Source organism: Lonchura striata, chromosome Z (genome assembly GCF_050655825.1).
Source record: "Lonchura striata isolate lonStrDom1 chromosome Z, ASM5065582v1, whole genome shotgun sequence".
In the NCBI taxonomy this organism is placed as follows: Eukaryota; Metazoa; Chordata; class Aves; order Passeriformes; family Estrildidae; genus Lonchura; species Lonchura striata.
The window spans coordinates 57,812,630-57,835,407 of NC_140740.1; the positions used below are offsets into that span (position 1 = coordinate 57,812,630).

Below are 22,778 nucleotides of genomic sequence, written 5' to 3' on the forward strand. Positions count from 1 at the left end.
ATCAGGAAGATGAAGCCTTATCTGGACCCTGGAGAGAAGGAGAAAATTCTGACTCACATTCTTTATTGAAACTGACAAAAATAAAATGGCAAAAACCTCCAATAGAATACAGCCAGGATCACCACTGTTGCCTATAGCAAAAAATATTTAATACACATTTATAAATTTTAAAAAAATATAATATTGAGAATCAGTCCACAGAAACACTCCGTATATAAACTGGAAATCTATTTCTGCCTTGATGGAATCTTTTATCCAAAGTCAAACACTTCCATAATTCTCAGTTCTGCTAGATTCTGGTTTCATTTCTACAGGTGCTTTTTGTTGCTAAATAAATACCAGCTAAGATGGTTTCACACTTCAAGAGGACTCACAGGAAGCTATAAGAGTGGCACTGCTGCACAATATTACACAGCTCTTTATTGCATCCTGTAGGTTGTGACACTTCAAAGTATTTAATAAATATAGTTTGAGGCCTACTGATGGCACAGGTCAAAGAAACATACTTTCCTGAATATTTAAAGGGGAGGGCTGGAAGGGGTTATGAAAGAAGAGGAAGAACTAATGATTCAAATTATAATCACAGCCTGAAACATTACAGCTTGTTAATAGTGTTATCCTAGTCACATCGTTCAGCAAATTTACTTCATTACTCCAATCCTATCAAATATCTTACTAGGTCATAGGGACTAAATCTGATTTCCTTTACTGCTATTTGACACCTGACAAAAAATGCAAACATCTTTGAAATGACAATTTGAAAACATTTAACAAAAAATGCAAGGAAATATGCAAGAGACTCCCCTAGAGAGTCAACTCCCTGGTTCAGCTCCAGGGAATGGACTACACACATAGGAGGAAAAGCTGAGGGAATGGTCAGCCAGTGTTACGCAGTGACAAGAGACGGGATAAGGGATAAGAACTGAAATACAGATGTCTGCCTCGGAATGCTCTGCTGCCTCTGAATGCCAAGTTGCCAGGAGAATCTGTGGGGTTTCCTTCCTTGCACACACTCAGGAAGGTTCTTTTCATGGTCCTGGGTAATTCCAGGAGGCCCTGCCTGAGCAGGTGGTTGCACAGGGTGACCTCCACAGAACCTTTCCAGACTCAGTCATTCTCTGTGTTCTGTGGGGCTTTCCCAGTGGACACCATAGGTGAGTCCTTCTTCCACAAGAGCCCTCAGAGAAGCTGAGTCAAGGCTCTTCTTTGCACCAAGGAAGTCAGCCAGACTCCCCATGTGCGTGATCCCACTGCCCCAGTGCCAGGCCCTTGTGTTCAGAGTCACTGGCCTCTCACCAGGGAACCTGACCTGAGGTAAAACATCCCCACCAGGACACAAAAAGAGGACAAGGCCCTCTGAAACAGCGTCTTTCCAGCTTTGTCTGCTCTCCTCACCTGAAATCTGTGATGTCCCTGGGAATTGTCTGCAATGGCACTGCCCTCTCTGCTCTTTCTGTGGTTTTCAGTCCAGAACCCTGGTGGGCGCACACGAGGCAAGGATGTGATCCTGTGGTCCTACACCAGGAGTGCTGCATTTGAGGAGAGCATTGGCTGGGTAGGGCTGTGGTTCCTTACAGTGGCTGTCCCAAAACTGCGTGCATCAGTGATACCTCTGGCCTGTTCGCTTTCCCTAACCCCTCATGCAGGTACCCTGTGCTATCCCAAGTCATGCTGTCTCTCCAGGGGAGTGGAATGATAGAGGCAGCGGAGACAGGAAAATGTTCAAGGACACCCTTGGGATGCCCTTACCTCCCATCTCCCACTGCCCTCCTGGACTTTCTTTGCATTTTTGACTCTTATGCCAGGAAAATTCAGGCAGGACATAGTGGGGGTGCCAGGGAGGCTCTGGGGCACAGCAGCTCTGTTGCCACAGCCAGTACCAGCAAATGGCAGCAGGCACACTATAAGGGAGGCTGTTCACCAGCACAGATGGCTCAGAGAGATTGTGAATACTATTCGGCTGAGGGGAACATCAACCCAAATACATCTAAGCACAAAAACAATCCTAGCTATTCTTGTGATAGCAGCACAGCGAGCTCTGAGACATTTCGACATTTGGTCTAACATAAAAAAAAATCCTGCAAAACTTTCTGGCAAAACACAGCTGAAGCACAGATAGTGCCAAATATTTATGGATTAACTCATAAACTTTAGAAAAAACTACCTGATGATATAAGGTATCCTTGAAGGACATTGATTTCCTCCCAGCAATTGAGTTATTTTCATGACAAAGACACTAGAAAGATCATGATGCTCAGTCTTTCATTTGATTTTCTATTTTACACTCTAGCAGATTCCAAATGCCTGTAACTTTTAAGGTAAACAGATAAAAAATACTCTATTTACATTACCTGTTACTGTACAAGAGATTTATCCCATGTGTCTACCTCTAGATCCCCATTCCATTGGATTGGCAGAGTTAGACAAAGGGCACATTGAGATTAATCTGAAAGTTAGAAATGCCAACATCTGTGCAATACACAAACATTCAGTAAAGGAAGAGGAACGCAAGTAAAGAACAAACCAGGACAGGCAGTGCTTACACTCCACCATAGGTAAATATCCAAGTATTTACTGCTCCATTATTCTCAATTTGTCAATGTGTATTTTTACTATAGAAACACATATGAAGACTTGAAGGCCTTTTATCTTTTTGTCAACAAATAGCAAGTCTGCTTCTTCCACAAGTACATGCCTTACTGAAAATAACCTTTCATTTACAAACTGTTTGGGGACAAACTTTGATACAGATTCTTTTTCTTTCCTGTTTTCCCCAGTTTTTGCTACCTTAGTCAAGATTCCCTGTTATTTGTTGTAGATCACCTTGAATATTTTGTAGACATAGTTTTGTGTTTGTGATAACTGCATGAGCCTTGAGGCAATTCTCGCATTCCAAATTTTCTTTTAAAAGAATTTTCAAACTTTCCTCATTCCATAGTTTGAGAGCTTTTTGTTCCTGATGTGAAAGAAGGACATATTTTTTAGAGAAAAAATCTTGTGAAAGAATTCTTTTTTCCACCAGAAAATCTGGTCTCGGCAAACAGATTATGACAGGCACTTTCACATGCTGAACTTAACTTAGAAAAATATCTTTATAAAAAAAAATAAAGGCAAAAGAAACTAAAATACTTAGAAATGTTAAGGGACTGGACATGGATCTGGCCAACACAGTCTAGGTAACCAAAGGGACTGGGCTAAATGATCTCCAGATAAACCATCCAGCCATGACTACTCTGTGATTCTCTCTATTGTAATTTAAAACAAACAGGAGATTGTTAGGCATAAAATATGATAAAAAGAATGTATGATTTTAGGTTGCACATGCAACTTAAATTGTTATAAACATTAGTCAGTTGCTTAACAATACATAAATTCTCTAAAGGAGTTGAAATAACCTTATACATTTTATCTATCTTTCTGTAGCTTCATCATTTATTTCAACAGGAAGATTAATTCCTTACTTTGCTTTGGAAGGGAGAAGTTAGATCTAGGGAACTGTCTTCAACAATCTGTCTTCATTTAGCCAAAATATCTATACAGTTTCTTTTAATCATTCACCCAGTATTTAAGCAAGAAAAACAAATTATTATTTTGTATTTTTCTCAGTGGTTTTCAAACAAAACTAATACAAGTATCATAACAGTGGTACTTAATATCTGCATGATTTAAAAAAATGTAATCATTTACATATAAAAGAATGGCTGTGAGGAATTAAACCCATAAATTCAATTTAAAACATTCATTTCCTCTGAAAACCTTGTGCAAAGATTTTTAAAATTATTTTCAATTCACAACCACAATTTTACTGATGTTTGTCTAAAAAAATCTTTTAAAAATCTGAAAACATTTAGATTAAAAATTATTATTTGCTTTTTAAAACATGAAAGTGAAAACTTCCTGCTGTACGGGATCTGCCCAGTATGTATCAGCAATATATTTCCCAAGGAACAGAATAAAAACCAGATTAATATGGAGTGGAGGGGAATGCTAAGCCTGATTTGGAAAAAATCCTTTATAAATTCAGGGTCCAGATGGTCAGCTGCATCTCAAGCCAGGCTAATGCTGATACACGAATATGCTTTGTCAGAAAACAAACACATGCCTGTCCTGGTTCAGGGGTGAGTGTGTGAAGCACCTCCCAGTACAGAAGGCAGCAGGGCAGCAAATACTGACACAGCCACAGCTGCAGTGGCTCCTCACTGTGAAGCTGCTGCCATCTTCTCCAACCCCACTGTGACTTTGGGCTGCACCAGTCTCCCCTTCCCCAGTGCTCTCTAAAGAGAATTATGCCTTGTCATCCTTATGGTACAACCACAGAAGACTCATGTGATAAGGACTGATAAGCACCCTCCAGCTACACTTCTTAGATAAAAAGTCCTTTACTCTTCTCATACAAACGTATTTTCAGCTGCTAGTAAATTTTGTGAAGCTTCATTTGATTGGAGTGAAGTTTCTCTTAACAGATGTATACTTGAAACTGAATTTTTGAGATAGAGGTTAGCCAAAGGGTTCCATTAATATGGAAAAAGCAATAAGAAAATTTCCATAAGTGAAGCATGTAGGAATGTACTTTTAACTACCTCTGTAAATATTCCTAAATAATAAAAGATTCTCCCAAGAGACTTCTCCAGGGTGAACAATAACAAGCCTGAAAACAAATTCATAGACACTGTCCCAAGGAAGCAAATGCAGACGAAACTGATGATCATATCTGCTTTCTTTCCCTTCTTTTCTCTTCATGAATCACTTGCATAGGAGTAACTAACAGTAGGAGTCCTAAAATTTTGCTACCGTCTCATGTTTTACCTGCAATTTACTTTCAAAGATTAAAATTTAAATTAGTATAGTCTGGCTGCACAACATGTCATAATCCAATACTGGTTTATACTTCTTCAAATCTAGTTCTAGGTAAAATCTTGTCATGTAATTGGCTTCATTTAAAAATTTTGAATTATCAAGTTAATTTCATGAATGGATTAATACAAATAATTTTATCATTATGCTTATTTTAAAATATACTATTGGCAATTTAATAATTTATATGGTTTTGCATAAGCTCTTCCACTGAATTTAATTAGTAAAAGTGTAATTGAATTCCAAAATTACAGTGGAGGACTTAGAAATCTGAATGATGAGAAAATGACTTTAAGTAGGGAAAAAATAAAAATAATAATAATAAAACCTATAAATTACTATAAATTGTTATTCTGTCATACTATGCCTTCCAAATTGGTTGTCCTTAAATTCAATCAAATATCTGACCATCACAGAGTATAGCTTACTTTGAAACAATTTCAGTGTATGTCAGCAAGAATTTGCACATAAATTGGTACCTGTAAGATTTCGTTCTTCAATAGTAGGATTCAGATTTGGGTTCAGATTTTTCTCACCCAGTGATATATTTGTGTGTTGTATGTTTGTCTGAATGTATTTATATTTTTAGAGTCTGTCTGTTCATGGATTAACTCTCTCAAACAACATAATTTCAGATCTCCTAAGGAATCACCAATGCAAATTCTTAAATTTTTATTTAATTTATATGTCAAACAATTCCCTGAAGCAGAATAATACTTTTTCCCCACATGAGAAAATTACTTTATCTAAACTAAAGCATGTATGTTATATTGAGTAGTTAGATATATAATGGTCTAAATCAAATTAATAACAGACTAAGAAAATACAAAGTGCTGAAAAAATTCATGAACATTAAGTTGTCATGGGTTATCCCTATAGTGAACAGACAAAGCTTTAATTCTGTAAACTTTTCACTGTGAGTATCTGAAATGCATTACTAACCCAAAACAGCAAGGAACTAATACCTAATTCCAAGCAGACAATTCTACTGAAAGCCATTCCCTTAACTTCTTGTTTAAACTTTAAAATATTTTGTGCTGTTTCCTTTTTTTGCTATGTTTTGTAAACATAAATAACGTGTGAGTTCATATACAGCTTCCCATGAAAAGTCTCAATCCAGTGTTTAACTCACAGTTTTAAGTCTTTTAACACTGAATTCCCAGAGCAAACCTACAGCAAAGCAACTGAAACACAGAGGGTGCCACACCTCTGGAGACTCTCATGGCAGCTGCAGACCGTGCCCAAAGCACTCACATACAAATTTTGTACAAAGCATGCAGTGGGTTCCCCTGGCTGTGTGCACCCTGCATGCGCAGTCCCTGCTCTGGAGAGAGCATTTCCTCTTACCTGTGGGGTTTTCTTCGTGGACATGCCCTTCTTTGGACAACTAGAGAGCTGTTGGCTGGGGAGGACCTGCCTTTTCAAGCAAGCGAAGAGCGGCTGACCAGGAAGCTGGTCAGCTGGTGTAGCAAGCAGGCTGAGAAGTTACCCTGGCAAAAAGCAACAAAGCAGCTTGATAAGTAAACACACTGGACAGACTTGAACTCCCAAAAGCCAAGCAAAGTGTGGCTGGGCCGCAAGTTTGAACCCTGGACACATGATCTGCTGCAGGACCTACAAACATGTTTCCTGGCACTGTACTAGCTTCTGCCAGCTGGCATGGTCTGGAAGGTAGGACATGGTGGGACCTGTTCCGAGTAGGAAGAACACACAAATATTCACTGTGTCTGTCTCCCCCAGCTCTTACTGTCCTAGGCTGTTTTTTGACCCTTAAGTACCCTCACCACCAGACTCCAGAGCATAATGGATGTATCAGATTTCACACTACTCCTATTTCAGATGCAAGAAATTTTCTGCACAGAAGCTTAGATTTCAAAATCATTCTAGATACTTTTCATGAGGGAGGGGGATATGGGGAATGGAGAGAGATATAAATAAACAAATGAAGTATGAACTGGTTTAGGACCATGAGACACAGAGCTACATAACATGGTGAATGCATGGTTCAAAGTTCATACGGAAATTTGTATCTTAATTATTAAGGATTCTAACCTCACAGTTCTGCAAACAGATCTCAGCTTAAAAAAAAAATAAAAGTCACAAGAGCAAAACAGACTTTGCTTTCTATCAGCAAAGTACCATTATAACTCTAAGTGGTCCACTTGCAGCAAACCATAACCACAAAAGAGCAAATTCCAGAGAGCATAAGTTTGGGTTTTTTCCCAGAACAGGCCATCCTAATGCTAATAAAACTGGAATACTATATTGCTTAGTATCTCTGAAAGCAGAAACTTCAATGAGCCGTGAAAACCTTCTAAGTTTGAATAGTATCCTCATTGAAGAGATGAATGTTTAAAATAATGCTTGACATAGTTTAGATAGATCAAGAGTATCTAAACCCAGGGATTATATTAAAAAGCTTAGAATCTTAGCTAGGACTGGGAAGTACTTAGAATGAATTTATCACATGTTAATAAAAGAGTTTGAAGGTGATATTGTGCTCTTAGCTGCAATAAGACTCATTAAGAGGCAGAATTAAGAATCAGAAGCTGAAGCTAGAAGAAATAAGCAATTCTTCCTTTGTTGAAACAGCACATTTAGCAAGAAGATAATGTAAGAAAAGTCAGGAATTTTATCCATAAGCATCACCTTTAAATTTCTCAGTCCAACAAATTGCAAAAGTAGACATTTCCTGGATTATTTTCTACCTTTTACTCTCTTCATTTCCTACCCTACCAAGTTTGCCAATGAATGTTGCTCAACAACCTACAGGAGACTCTTTTTTTCCGTTCTACTCTTGCTGAATTTTCCTATTGCTCTCCAAACCTGGACATAGGAGGCTATATTCATTCCATTGCAGTAATGTAACTCTTTTCTCATGCTACATTTCCCCTGTATTTTAAAAGTCACCTTTCATTCTCTTGCACTGAAAAAAGAATGATCACTTGCTGATCATTCTGCACTGCATTTTTTGTGAACACCAGTATTGTGACTGTCTTACTATGGGTTATCCTATACATTAGTATTCCCACAGCTATACACACAAAAAAGCAATTCAATCTGAATATTGAATAAAGGGCCTTAGAGTTATTTCTGTGAGAAGACTTCAGGAAATTACTATAATGACCATGATTTATGTTTTCAGATTTTGTTTTGTCATTGGAAGTTACTGTCTTCATCCAAAATAAACTTGAAGAGATTACCCAGAGCAACAGATGCTTTCTCAAAGGAGAGATTTATGTTTAAATAAAAATACCCCACAATATCAATTAACAGGGCATTAGGTATATGTTCCTATAACTTTTAATTTTAATTACATTCAAAGCGTATTAGTAATTGGTGTTTTCAGCTAATTGTTTCATTTACTCATTTATTCATTTATTCATGCTCTTCTATATACACTAACTGGGAATCTATTATAAATATATAAGTGATTAACAACTTTCCCTCTCTTCATAATTAAATATCTTGGTAGGAAGCATCCATATGGAGATAAGAGAAGCACATAACAGTATGTTCCTGAAGATCAAGGGCCGGACACTTCTAGAAATTTCATATACAAAAAGGCTGGAGTAAAGACAGTCATTTTAATGGTCAGAAATAGGTGAATGTACAAATACATTTCTGCCAGATACCACGTTTCACGACAAGTGCCTGGGACATCACAGATCTCACCATCTGTTTACATGAATGAGCCACAGATGTTCAAATCTCCACATGAGCTGAGTACAGAAGCTGCATACAGTATTCAAATTCTGAAAAGTGCAAATATTAAAAACCTCAGCCCTTTATTTAATTTTAAGTAGTTTTTCAAGCACAATTTTCATTTTGTAGATTTTCTTTGTGTAAGTGATGGTTTGTGTTCATAAATATCTAATCACCACACTAATTTTTTATCAAGGTATGCATGTACTGAGTGTAAAGAAAGTAGAAAATTCATTCTCATAAAAATATATCTTCTTTTCTATATCAATTTACTCATGAAGCCAGAAAGAAGAGACAGAAAGATAGGAATCAGTGAAGACTCCTTGGCTATAAATTAATGAAACCACAAACCTTGACATCAATGCCCAGAGCTCAAAAGAGTTTAGGGAGGAGATCCCTAGATCTGAATAGATACTGTCTGTTCCTAGATAAGGAATAGACAGACTATATTTGAACATCTTAACTGTTAGATATTAACTTAAAAGAAGAATTTTAAATTTTTTGATTCAGATTGAATGAAATTTTATATTCAAGGTTTAAAAACAGCAAGCAAAATCAGCATCAAAAAGTCAATTTTCAATTTTGCATGTAAATTGTACACGTACAGCCACACACTAGCTCTGGTTGGGGGGTTAATAATCACAAATTAACACATGTAGTATTTTAGATAGTGTAAAAATAAATATATTAAGGCATTTAATGTTAAAAAAGGGCCCATTGTGTTCAAATTAACAAAACGCTTTTATTTTTAATTGCATTTGTGAAATGTGGTACCTTAGGGGAAATATAATTATCACCAAATACTGATTGAGTCACATATTGAAATTCTTCATAACAAGATCAGCTGTGAATTGCTTTCCCCTACTGTGTCAGACATTTATGTACTGCAGTCAAATGCAATTTTTCTTAACTAACCGGAAAAGATTTGGGAGAACTGTTCAGGATAACTACAACCACAGACAAACATAGATTTGATTAATCACACTTCACAGCATGCACATCCCTTATGTTCTCAAATTTCTGGTTTATCACTGAAATAGTGTATAAACCAGCTTTCAAGCTTTGTCAGCTCAATTTGTACAGCAGAGTCCTTTTATTCCATCTATATCCTTTATTATCACAGGCCATAAAATCACCTTCCAACTTCTTCCATTTCAGTTCCTATCTTACCCTCAGACCACATCCAAACACACATCAAATACAATTTTTGTCATCCACACTTTAATAAAAATTTTATACACTGCTGATTTTGTACATATAATACACAAAAAGCTGGTTTTTTCCCTTTAGCTTTTCAAATCCTTTACTAAACTAAAATTATTTCATTTTTTATTTTGGTAAACTACAAAATATATACCTATAGTCCTTACTCAACTGCCTATGACCATGAATATTCAAAAATAGCTTGGTCTGCTTTGTCAAAACTGAAGACATAAATGAGATTGTATTTGATATGATGCAACAAGAAAGATAACAGACTGTCTACAGGATGAAATTCAGATTCCAGGCTACAGCAAGGTTGAGCTTTGCTAGTTCTCCAAATCACCAAGACAGGTAAAACTCACTAGCAAATTATTTAATGTAAAAGACACCATCATTTCTCATGCAGAGAACAGCAAGTTCCAGTGAGCCCTGAGTGAACAGCATGTTCTCTGCACACAAGCCAGGAGCTATACTACTTGGGCAGAATGTTTGTGTTACTGCCTGAAAATGTAAATACATCTGCATTCTACTTTGGGTAACAATACTTTCATTCAAGCAGAGCAAGTGGGGACACAGGAACAGAAAATTACTTTTTCAGATGCACAAAACTCAAACCTTGACACAAAAAAACCAAAGTAATTAGTTTCTTGATCTGGAGAATGCAACTACCTGCAAATAATAAGGTTTATCTATGTCTATACAAATGTAAATTCTCACCTACTATGAACATCCACACATTCATCTTTGAGGTATATTTTATAATCAGTAAGTTCACTGCATAACAATCATACAGAAAGTGACTACAAAGACAAAATTACAGAAGAAAGCCAAAAGCTGCTTTGTTAATATGAATTAGAGACTTTTTCTTTCCCCCTTACATTGCATCACATACTTTAAGACTATAAATCAACATTTTAAATATAGTTTTAAGGTACTGGTTGGAAAAGTTAATTTGCATTTCAATATTCCCTGTTATTCCCTTTGGTTTCTTCCAAATGTGATAGGAACTCACTTGTTTTTCCTTCTAGTTTTCCTTCTTTCCTCTCTCTCTCTGCCCTCCTCACACTTTCCAATCTCCTGAATGATCTACCAGAACATACAGACATCATAGATGTAGGTTTGTGCTGTTTTAAGAGGATACAAGGCATTATTGCAATGACATGATTATATGCTTGCTTGTGCCCAAGACCATTCAAATACCTAATGACAATCCAGGCAGAGGGCAAAACATTATAAGTTCTTTCAAGTTATGTAAAGCATTTCTTAATATCAGCCTTAAGTTTAAGGAGACTAACACACATGAATTTCACTTGCTTCAGCTGAACACCAATGCAAACAAAAAATATGGACACAAGGTAGGGAGTGTGTAAAAGCTTTAAGTTCTTCTGTCTTCCTTTTGAAGTTGAACTCCTTGCATTTATAAAGAATAGCTTCTGGCATGTTTTAAATAAGGCTGCAAATCTGAGCCTCTCTCCTAAACTCTCGAGAAAAATTTTCCAAAGAGCTCTAAAATTCTAGAGATATAGCCTTCCTAAAGCAGATGTAAAATTTTGCAAGAATCATTTAACTTAAGACAAAGTTTCTTTTAAGTAGCATCAGAGGCCCTGAGCTATGAATGATGGGAGCCTCTAGACAAGAAGCAGTAAAATGTTCAGTGCAAGCTAATTCCGGTCTAATTATCTTTGGCACAACGCACCTATGCTGCTTCTTGGATCAAACAGGTGTCCTAATGTGGACCTTCACTGCCTCAGGCTTTTGCTACAGATATGTATAATACAGCACTCTATTGAAAATATGTTCCAGAATTTCATTCCTTCTTTAGCTGCTGACCTGCTCTGACTTGCCCAAGGTTATGTTTAAGTTGTGCACATACCCATCCTGTGCCTACCACCCTGTTTAGCTTATAATCTCATAAGGGCAAGGACTTCCTTTCACTACTTGTTTGAACAGCATCCAGCACAATAGGACTTTGATCCAGCCTGAAGGCACTGCTTGTGATATGTTAGATTCCAAATAGCACATATAGAATTCTGTCTCAATACAGTTTCAGCTGAAAACATGGTATTAACATGAATTGTTAGAATTGTTAGCAGTCCATGTGCTCGGCTACAGCACATTGCTCACCTTGGGATCACAGCATCATAAGAAAGTTACTTAAACTTGCAAGGTTTTTTCCACAGTCTCTCTTTTTTATTGAGCACAGAAGTAAAGTAGCACTGTTAAGAGCTAATTAGCCTGACCATAGGAAAAAAATTATCCTGGCATAAATAACTTCCATTCAGATGAGACATGACAAGTCACATGGCTGTTCAGACCACAATACCACATTTTCCAAGTTTAATGTCTCACCAACTTAATTCCTTGCGCTTCACATACGTCAGAGGAACTCTGCTGAAACCAGGTTACATGTCTAAGAGAACTTTGGATTCTTATTTCTAATTGCATAAGTATCATAGGAATTCATAATTTATAATGTAGTTCATTATCTCATTTAAAGTATATCATCTCAGCCAAACTGATTTCACTGTGCTTCAGGTTTAATATTACCACACAGAGTAGCATATCTACTTGCTTTGTATGATCATTATAGTAAAGTTGGCAAAAGTTACCTCAAAAATATTACATGTGTAAGCAAACCCCTTGTTAAAATTCATAAAGCCATTTAGAGGAGCTAATCTATTCACTTTGCTTATCCACATCTAACAAAAATATTTGAGACATAATCAACATATTGTTCTCTTTCAGTTTGTGATGGCCACTTTAATCTTGCAAGCATCTGGGCATTGCAATGCAAAACATGCAAGTAGGAATATTGCGAAAATTACATTTCTGTTTTCTATTTCAGGATTGAAAAATAATTTCTTTGCTAGCAAAAAAAAGATATCTAGAGAAGTTTTACAAAAGTATTTTATATACCCAGGAGCAATAATATATATTAGAAAGAGCAAGGCAGCTGTCTGAAGGATATTTACTATTTAAAATTATTTAGTCACACAATTCTATCTGAAAGTTAAGTCAAAAATAAAAACTAATAAGAAAGAGCATAGGCTTATGTATTGGTAGCAAAACATCTGTGATTCTTCTTATAACCTAAACTATTTACCAGCAAACACTAGCTTTATTACACCACACAGCAAAGTCGCTTTTCCAGTGTTAAAAAAGCAACCTGGAAAGTTCTTTACATGGACATGTGTTTATAGCAATGAATATGATCTTATAGTATTTATGAGAGAAGTGTAGAGTGTTACCTTAGTAGCTTTCTAATTTCTGATTTCAATATGTTGCTCTATTGTTTTAAACCTGAGTTGTGCAGAGGTAACACTTGATAATCTCAGGAAATCAACAAGGGATTCACCATGATAACTCCATTTGATAAACCAATGTCCTGTACAGCATTTCCCGCGGGTTTCTAGTTCACTGTGGGTAGAATTTGCTTTTTTAAAGCCTGAACTGTAACATGCTGTTATTTTGCTTGCCACAAAAAAAAAAAAAAATCTTTACAAATTACAGAAAACATCACAGCACATAAAAAGGAGCCGGGGGGGGGGGGGGGGGGGTGTAACGATGGGACAGGGGAGGGTGTTAAACCTTGCAGTTGTTAAACAAACGCGTTGTTAACACTATCTTGCCTTTTACTGATGTCTGTTCTTATTTAGAGGATAAGGGGGGGAGTATGAAAGGAGTGGGGATTTTCTATCATATTACAAGCTCACAACTGTGTGTATTTCTTCATTAGTTCTACGACAATTGCTAGTATACAGTATACTTGAAAATATGAGACATGCCACATGCATTAATTAGGCACAGATGAGGTGCAATGCAACACCACTATATTTTCTTGTAGAATAATAAAAGCTATGAGACAAAGTCTATTTCAGATGTGCATGAACACCAAATGCACTGACCACATGCAAAATCATGTTTTAAACCTAGCAAGAGAAGAACTACGAAGTTTACTTACCCGGTCTTAAACAGCACAGAATCACAAATGTTAGCTGCCAGTGAGCTACTTCCTAAACACATGCATTTCTTGTTTACAGTATGTAATTAACAGAGTAGAAAAAGTCAAAATTACTCACAGAATCCTGGCGATGCAACAGCAAACTATCTAAGACAGGAAATTCCAGTGCAATATTATAAAACGAGTAGAAATAAACATGCATAAAGTCAGGAACTGACAGGCCTCTGGATTACTGCAACTGTAGGAATCATGCTCATGCATGCTGGGCTATAATTTATGAAACGGAGCACAGGAAACAACCAATCGCTCAGCTTCTCCTAACAAGTCCAACTGGCTAGGAAAAGCTGGAAGTGCTGCACAGAACAATGAAGAGGATCTATCCCACATATTAATCTGCTTATCTAGGATTGCCTTCTGTGTAGAGAGAAGGAAGCATGTAAAAAGAGAGCAAAAAAAAAAAAAAGAAAAATCACCGTTTCATTGTTAACAGAATAAATTCCAGTCAACATGAAAATCCTCCATTGCAGTCAGATGGCTAGTACTATAGTCAAACATTTGTAGTATCGGTTAAACATTTCAGAAGATCACCATCTTCCTTAGCAGTGATTATTTTTCACAATACTGACAAAGAGCTATAAAAAGTGGATTTATTTGTCTTATGCAATTGTTTCACAGTTCTGCTGCTGTTAATTCATTGTTACATCTAAATGTGAAACATCCTTCCATAAAATCTGATTAGAGTAAGATTTTACTTTTTATAGATGTCAGGTGGCTTCAGTGCATTAACAAGCCATCTTCCTGGAAAGCAGTCTGCATGGTCCTAGAACTTAAGATTTACATCATTTACAAGAAAGAGGCACAATAGAATGTGTCTTCAATTAATAACAAAAAAAAAAAAAAAAAAAAAAAAAAAAATTAAAAGACCACAAATTGCATATTAGAGCATATGGAACAAAAGTTGTTCTTCCTGGGACATTCCATGGTTTCAAAATCTGGGTTTGACCAATTTGAAACTAGCATTACTTTGATTTTTTTTCTGGTAAATAACTTTAATGAAGTGCTTTAGATTAAGAGAAGAAATTTATTTTTTTAATTCATATAAATATTTAATATTAAATAAAAATTGAAATATGTATTATTATAGTTTCTTTTATAGACCAGTTTCTTTTATAGACCATACTTTTTATCTATTTATATACTTTCATCTAATGAAAAATACAGAGAAATCTGTCAAAATAAAAATTTGGACCTTACTGAATTATCTTTCTATAAATATGTCCACTGAATTCTCTGTGTTGATAAAATTTCTGAAATCTCCTGGGCAAAATGCATTCCATAAAACAGACTCCTCTATTTGCTGTGAAGATATAATATTTGGCAGATTCTACAGATATTTTGCAGTTTTAGATTTTTTCTAAGACAGCTGGTAGCTGCAGATGACTATCTAAACCACTTTGTCCTGCTGGGCACCATAACTTGAATTTGAGAGACAAAAGCCTTAATCTCATGAATCTTGTCTTTTTACAAACCTAGGCATAGGCAAGCTCCTCCCCAGGTTTACAATCTACTGTAGTAATAATGAACTTTTTCAGTATTGCATCCTTTTGAATATGTCTTGATGAGCACTTGCAATGAAAAAAAAAAAAAAACCAAAAAAACAAAAAAAAAAAACCCAAACAAAAAAAAAACCCCAAAACCCATTATGCTGAAAGTGAACCATTTGTAACAGACATTGAAAGTACTATTCAGTTGTGTTGTTTCTATTAATTAGAAAAAATTCTCAATGTCTCAATATTCCACAAATTCTTGAGCAATATGTGAAAGGAATAACTTCATTTCAAGATTCTACAATTCCACCAGGGCTAAAGAGCAGCCACCTCCAAAGAACAGCACTTGTAAACCAAAGGGCAAACGTGAATTGATAGCATAAAAAGAATATTTTTTAAGGGATAATATTATACAATTTAACCTATCAATTTTAAAATATTCTAGCCACACCTATGGGATGCATACAAAATCTCCATTTATCTATATTCATTGGTGACCTTGCCACCAGCCCATATGCTATTTGACAAACAAAATGGTTTCACAGCTTTGAAACTTGAGTTAGTTACCTTTGCAAGTCTCTGATCTGAAAATGGAAACCCTATAATTTTCAGTTTCAGTTCCTTGCTTTTGAAATGTAAGAAAAATAAAGCAACTATCAGCAGGTTTCTTTCCATGATGACTGAGGAATAACCTCCTCCAAAGACAAGTATTTGCTAATTAAGAGGCAAGTGAATATATATACACACATGCTAAAGTGTTTTTTCTCAGATTAATTCAAGCAGTGGTCTGTTTTTTCCCCCCAAACAGGCTTCAGAATTGTCCCTTCTATCCCACCATATATTAACTTCATTAAAGGCTTTGGTGAGGAGGCAAATGCCTCCCCCACATCCGTGTCAAAAACATCTTTTTTATACCTTTTGCTTATTTTAATAAGTTTCCCAAATAAAATGCAAATGTGTTAGTTCTAAGTCTTTCAACAAATAAATCTAACAGAACTCTCAGATATATCTTCAAATAGTGGCAGTCTCTGGTTTTGCTTCTCAAAATCATGAAGAGTATTAACTCCTACCATTTCCACCAGTGCAGGATTTTACATGTAACCTGACACCCACATTCTGTGTTTTGAAAGCAAAAATCAACTGAGTACCACAAAAAATTGGTGCAATTCCCTTGTTTGCTGTATAACTGTGGACTGTATCACATTGCCAGTTTACTGTAGTTCAATTTAAAATCAAATAACTTAACTGAAATAATATCTGCACTTGAGAAAAGTCTTCACTAAATAACTGGATTGTCTGAGGTTAAGTAATACAGTTAATCCTTCAGTACTTATGATAACGTATCCTCTTTTTCTATCTTGTTAAATTATTCATCTCCATAATAGGAGTTTTCTGCATGTAATTCATTCTTTCTGTACTTGGCTGCCTTTCAGAACTCCCTGATTTATTGTGTTTCTGAGTCTGCCACACTGATATCAACTTCACATCAACTAATAAAGTCAGCACCGTTAAATGTAATGCATTCTTCTGCCAGTTACAGGGTTTTTTTTAATGGTTCATCCACAAATTATTTTTCATTGACAATGCTTGAAATTATTTTGTTAGCCGAAAACTTTTTAAATGCTGTAGCACACAGCTTAAAGGGAAAAACATTAAGCAGGAACTTCAGCACTTATTTGCCTGAAGGTTAATCTTTCTGGCAAACTGAAGGGGAATCCCATTTTGATACATTAGAAGAGGCAGGCACAGCTTAGATATGAGTTAGGCAGCTTGGTAGCTACAGGCGTCTGTATGGAAAAATGCTAACAGGATGGACTTCATTTGTCATCTCTCCTAGCTAACTTGGGACCTGTGAAAAAAGGGCTATTTTCATCAGTGGCAAATAGGTTCTCCAAAAGAGTGCACAATTAAGTTAACATCCTGGTTTTGATTGGGTTTAATTTTCTCCATATATCTGGCACGTGTTTATATGTGCAATTTTTTGCTGGAAACAGTCCTGATAACACAGACATATATCAGCTATTGCTGAGCAGGGCCCATGCAGCATCAAAAATGTTTCTGCTACTCAGGTGGCTACTCAGGTGGCTGCTACCCAGGTGACTGGGGGCACAAGGAGTTACAGGAGGGACACAGCTGGGAAGACTGACCTCCAGTAACCCATAGGATATTCCATTCCATTTGGCACTCTGCTCAGCATATAAAGCTGGGGAAAGTAGGAGGAAGGGGGAGGATGATTGGAGTGATGGTGTTTGCTTTCCCAAATCACTGTTAAACATGATGGGCCCCACTCTTCTGGAGATCTCTGAATCTTGGAAAGTGCCTTTGGAAAGTGTCTTTCCCTGTTACACTGCCTTTATGTCAATCCACAAGTTTTCTCACTTTTGCTCTTCTGATTTTCTCCCCCATCTTAGTGGGAAGTGAGTGACCAAGCTTAGTTGCCAGCTGCTGTTAAACCACAAAAATTACATTCACAGATATATATAAATTTTCTCAACTCTCTTTCCACCCCAGTGTGAATTTTGCTGCTCATCCCTTAGATTTCACATGCCTTTGCTCCTGCAGCTCCTAAAGTGTTTTGTTGATGACAAGATATTTGAAAAATAAACATCTGCAGATGTACTTGCTCTCACAAAGTGCATTTGTGCTTGGCTTTCCTAGGGTTACCTGCAATCCGTGAAGTTCATACAGAATTGTTACCAGTTTATGTCTGTGGGCTAGCTATATAAGCTACAAAATCACCCCTTGCAATGCACACATAAAATACATGGACAGACAAGCATATTGCTATGACACCCTGCTCTAAAAACAGCAGCAAAACTCTACATGCTAGGGCATATTAGTAATTGCAGATATGAACAATGGAAGTAGAGATCTACAGGAAGGCTACAAGAAGAATTGTGTCTGTTTTTTCATCTGATTAATCAGCAGGTATAATCTGCTAGTGAATATTACATGAAGAATAAGGTTGCTCTGATACTATTTGAGAACAAACACAGCTCTGAATGATGAATAAGCAAGCATACAGTAGTTTAATAAACAAGTTGTTAATGTCTCCAGATGTCTCCAGATGCTGATTTTATTCAGAGTAATGCTAACAAACACCAGATCATAAAATAATTTTGTACTCTTTATGGTAGTTTTGTGAAGGAAATAATTTGAACTGCACACAAAGAAACATGGAAAATATGCAAGGAATGGAACATATGATCCATGAATACACATCCTACGTCAGGAGCAGAAGGACTTAATCCAGCATGTAACCCTATAAAGATTTAGTAGACGCTACAAAAGAATGTGAAACTCCTGCTTACAGTAAACAAGAACAACCTTTAGTTCAGGTTATGTTATGTGTCTACAAAAAACAAGCTGAAGAAACAATGCACATAACAAACTTTTTGGGGAAATAAATAAATAAATAAATATTTAATTAAAATATACAAAAATTTATTTAGGAAACCATTTATTCATCTGTCCTACGGGTTCACATGCACATGAAAGAGTTCAGCCAGTGATAATGTTGCTACTAGATGTCCAGTTAACTGCCAAATTCAATGTGAAAACAATATAAACAATTTTGAATTCTGCATAGAATTCTACAGAGTTGTACAGTTTGGCTGTATTACTAGCACACCTTAAGCCTGCATAAAATATGTTGTATTTAGCCCAGTGGCCCAGACTTAAAAGTGAGCTATATGGGATACTTAGTGGAAGACATGTCCACCATCTCCAAGAAATAGAAAAGAACAGATAAAAAAGAATAAAAAAGAAAGCTAATCGGTTTTTTACATACAAAGAATGGAAATACACACACTCTATACTACACCCACTAGAAATTATAGGAACATAGAATTCCTTTCAGTTTAACATATGTCGAGGGAGACACAATATTAAGCAACTTTTCCCATGATCACTTATTCTGGAATTGAATTCCATCTTCTGACTCTTACTCCAGAATTTAAGCTACAAAACACCCATCTCCATCCCTACATTCTGCAGCAAGTTATAGCTTAAAAACTACCTATGAGGCCATGAGGTTGTATAAACTGCTTCTGTAGGACTGAACATCCTGCATGTGTAGGATCAACTTTTTTCTTTCAAAGTTGTATTACCTACCCAGAGTAGCAATGATGAAAGACTGTTAAATCTCATTTGTCTGCTGGAAAGCAGTCACATTTAGACTAATGAAAGGCTGGAGGCAAGGGAAATCAGTTCACTCAAAAAGGCTAATACATGAAGGGAGTAAAGTAATAAAACTATTCCAGAAAGAGAAGATATGGGGACAACATTAGAAGTCTCATTAGCAATAGACAAACAGACACGTACAGATCCACAGGAAGCTAGATTCAAGGGACGGGCTCACAGAAGACAGATATGTATAAAAAAATAGTTTTCACTTAGACATATTCTTTCTCCCAGAAAGGTAAGAAATAAAGATAAAGCAATGGAAGAGAAACTCCATAATCCAGAGGACTAATTTTCTCCATAGTAACTAGTAACATCCGGTCAGGAATGAAGAAACTGTCTCCAAGACACTAAGAGAGCATGTCTTTAAAAGAATGATAAACCTTATGCTCAGACATATGCCAGATAAGCTATGAAAGCAGCTAACTGAAGTTCAGAACATAGCAAACCCAATCTGTTTGCCACTCTGTTGACAAACCTTGTAAATATCCAGCTGGGGAAGCCCCACTAAGCTTCTATTTTCTTAGTCCCAGAAAAATCTGATTATACTAGAATTTGTTTGCACTGACAACCAATCTAGGCACTAGAAAGTTTAAAAGTGAGAGCTGTACAGTTAGGCTCAAAATTGATGCATTCAAGTTCCAGAAAAAAGTTTGGAGTCCTTTGGAAAGGGAATGCAACAGTGTTAGAAACTAGCTATAAACTGTAAAACCTGTCCATTCCAACTTCTGGGACTGGATTTCAGAAACTGTAGTATTTTGTACAGGATTTTCAGAGGAGGCTTTCTTGAGAGGAGAAAAGTAATTTGTATGTAACTTCCTGAGCTTATAATACGAAAAAACCACTGTGCACTACATCTGCCACTCTAAAACTTCCATGATGGTTAGGGGGCTCTGATAGTTGCTGGTCTATATAGCACAGTAAGAACAGAAGCACATTTACCATTTAAAGATATTACTGACAAGACCAGGAACTTGGTAGCCTGTTGGCATGGATGTATCACTGAGGTCAAGCACTGGCACTCAAGGAGTGAGACTGAATACTGAAGAATGAACCCTGCCATTTTCTCTTTCCCTATCTTAAATTGTGAATCTGGATTTTCCTTCCTTGCTTCCAGTTGGGAAAAATAGAAGTATTTGAACTACTTGTTATATGTTGATCTCCTATAAATAGAATCAGGTACAAAAGAGTGGGGAATATTAAACCAGCATGTTTTCTGCCTAGTGCAATTCCCAGAGGTGGTATGAGTCAGGAGATGCATGCAGAGTCATATTAGCAGCAGAGAAAAAAATAAATATTTTCTGAGATCCCTACCAAGTCACAGTGAGAGAGAAGGGAGAAGTTCAAGGCTGTCAGGAAGAAAATAAAGTTACAAGTCAAAGGAGAAGAGGAGGGAAATAAATAACAGTCTGCACTTTACCTTTTTTGGGAGCCCCACAAGTTCTATGGTAGCGACAAATTTGTAAGGGGCTGGACTATTGTCCCAGTCTTACTTTTCACTCCCTCTGGCAGTTGCAGATATTCTCAGTGAAGCAGCAGCTGTCACTCTGGCAGCAGCAGTGTGAACCCAGCTCAGTGAGCTTATATGTGCAGTTATTTTAGCACATTGCCTTTTTCTTTCTTCTCAAAAAAAAAAAAAACAAACCCTGGCAATTAAATACTTTGGATAGCTCAGCTAGTTCTGGATAAGATTTGAGTGAGTAGAGAAAAAAAGCCCTAAACAAAGGAGTTCTCTCAGTCCTGGTATTCTTTTTCTCAAACAAATGTTGTGAACAAGGATGTAAGAGATTTAAGAGTTTTCTCTCTGGTGGGAAAACATTAGGCAATCAAGTTGTAGGCAGAGCAGGTCACACCGTTAGTTGCAAAACACTAACGGAAAATAATTGTCTGAAGAGCATGAAATAGTTTTTAAGAACTACCAGTGTCATCTTTAAACCACAATCAAATTTTATAAGCCTGTGACAGGCAAAACAATGCTGGCTCTTCCTTTCAACCTTTCTTCTCTCTTGCTCTGCTCATAAAAAGCAATAGCCTGCAAGCTGAGTTATGGTTTAAAGCACATTCTGCTCAATTCATCCTTCTTTAAAGTCATCACAGTGTATTCCCTGTCTAGACATAGATCATACACAGCCTTTTCTGGAGGTTTTCAACTAATATAGAGCTGAAAACTTCAGAAAGAACACTTGAAAATCCTGTGTCCTCTTAACTTTATCCCAAAAAAGAGGCAATGTCTTTCTGTCTTAATAAGTTTCAATAAATTTGTAAATATCATTGCCTTGAGTGCTGCGTGTTCTGGGCCCAGCTTAAGGACATTAAAGTAATCAAATGCATCCAGAGGAGAGCAAGAAGGCTGGAGAGAGGCCTGGAAAGAATGTCTTACAAGGAGAAGCTGAGAATTTCTGGCTTGTCTAGTTTAGATTCAAGGAGATTGAGGGATGACCTCATTCCTGTCTACTCTTTCTGAGAAGAGGAACCTGAGACACTGGTGTTAATCTCACCTGCCTGATGTCCAGAAAGGCTGTGGAGTCTTCCTCTTTGGAGATACTAAAAAACATCTGAATACACTGGCCATGGGTAGCATGCCCTGAGGGCATGCTTGAGAAGAGAGGGTGTACTACTAGTTGATCTCCAATGTTCCAGCTCCAATATTACCAATTCTGTGATTCTGTGAATTGTGAGAATGCTCCATAGTTGAGCCAGGACAGATTTAGATTGTACATTAGCAAGCATTTCATCAGCAGGAGATTGCTCAAATCCTGGAATAGGCTTCTTGGAGAATAAGGTGATGCTCCCAACCTGTCAGTGTTTAAGAGGTATTTAGATAAAGCCCTTAAAAATATGCTTCAGCATTTTGTCAACACTGAAGTGGTCAGACAGTGGGACTGGATGATTGTTCACAGAATGACGGAATCATTTATATTGAAAAAGACCTCTGCAATCATCAAGTCCCACTGAGCACCACCACATTGTCAATTACACCTTGGCACTGAGTGGCACATCCAGTCTTTCTTTAACACCTCCAGGGACAGTAACTCCACCACCTACCTGTGCAGCCCATTCCAGTGCTTTATGACTCTTTCTGTGAAGAAATTCTTCCTCATGTCCAACCCAAACATCCCCTGGCACAGCTTAAGGCTATGTCCTCTCTTCCTATCACTGGTGGCCAGGGAGAAGAGACCGACCCCCACCTGGCTCCACGTCCTTCATTCAGGCTTTTGTAGGGAGTGAAAAGGTCTCCCTTGAGCCTCCTTTTCTCCAGGATAAACACCCCCAGCTCCCTCAGCTCCCTCTTCACAGGACTCACTCCAGACCCTTACACAGCTCTG

At 36.9% G+C, this 22,778-nt stretch overlaps 1 protein-coding gene across 7 annotated transcripts in view; it reads right to left on the reverse strand.

The window, feature by feature from the left end:
• Positions 1 to 21,264, reverse strand: part of PDE4D (phosphodiesterase 4D) — a 530,620-nt gene extending 509,356 nt beyond the window's left edge. For 2 of the 7 annotated variants that reach the window (XM_085566235.1, XM_085566233.1), the window contains exons 1-2: positions 20,873 to 21,264; positions 6,202 to 6,344 (exon numbers count right to left, since the gene is read on the reverse strand). The gene's annotated coding sequence lies outside the window, so the exon portion shown is untranslated. Of the gene's footprint in view, positions 1 to 6,201; positions 13,219 to 13,841; positions 14,602 to 20,872 lie in introns of those variants that run through there. The other 5 variants (XM_085566236.1, XM_085566237.1, XM_085566238.1 and 2 more) reach the window with 3 other exon arrangements.
• Positions 21,265 to 22,778: the final 1,514 nt, after the last annotated feature.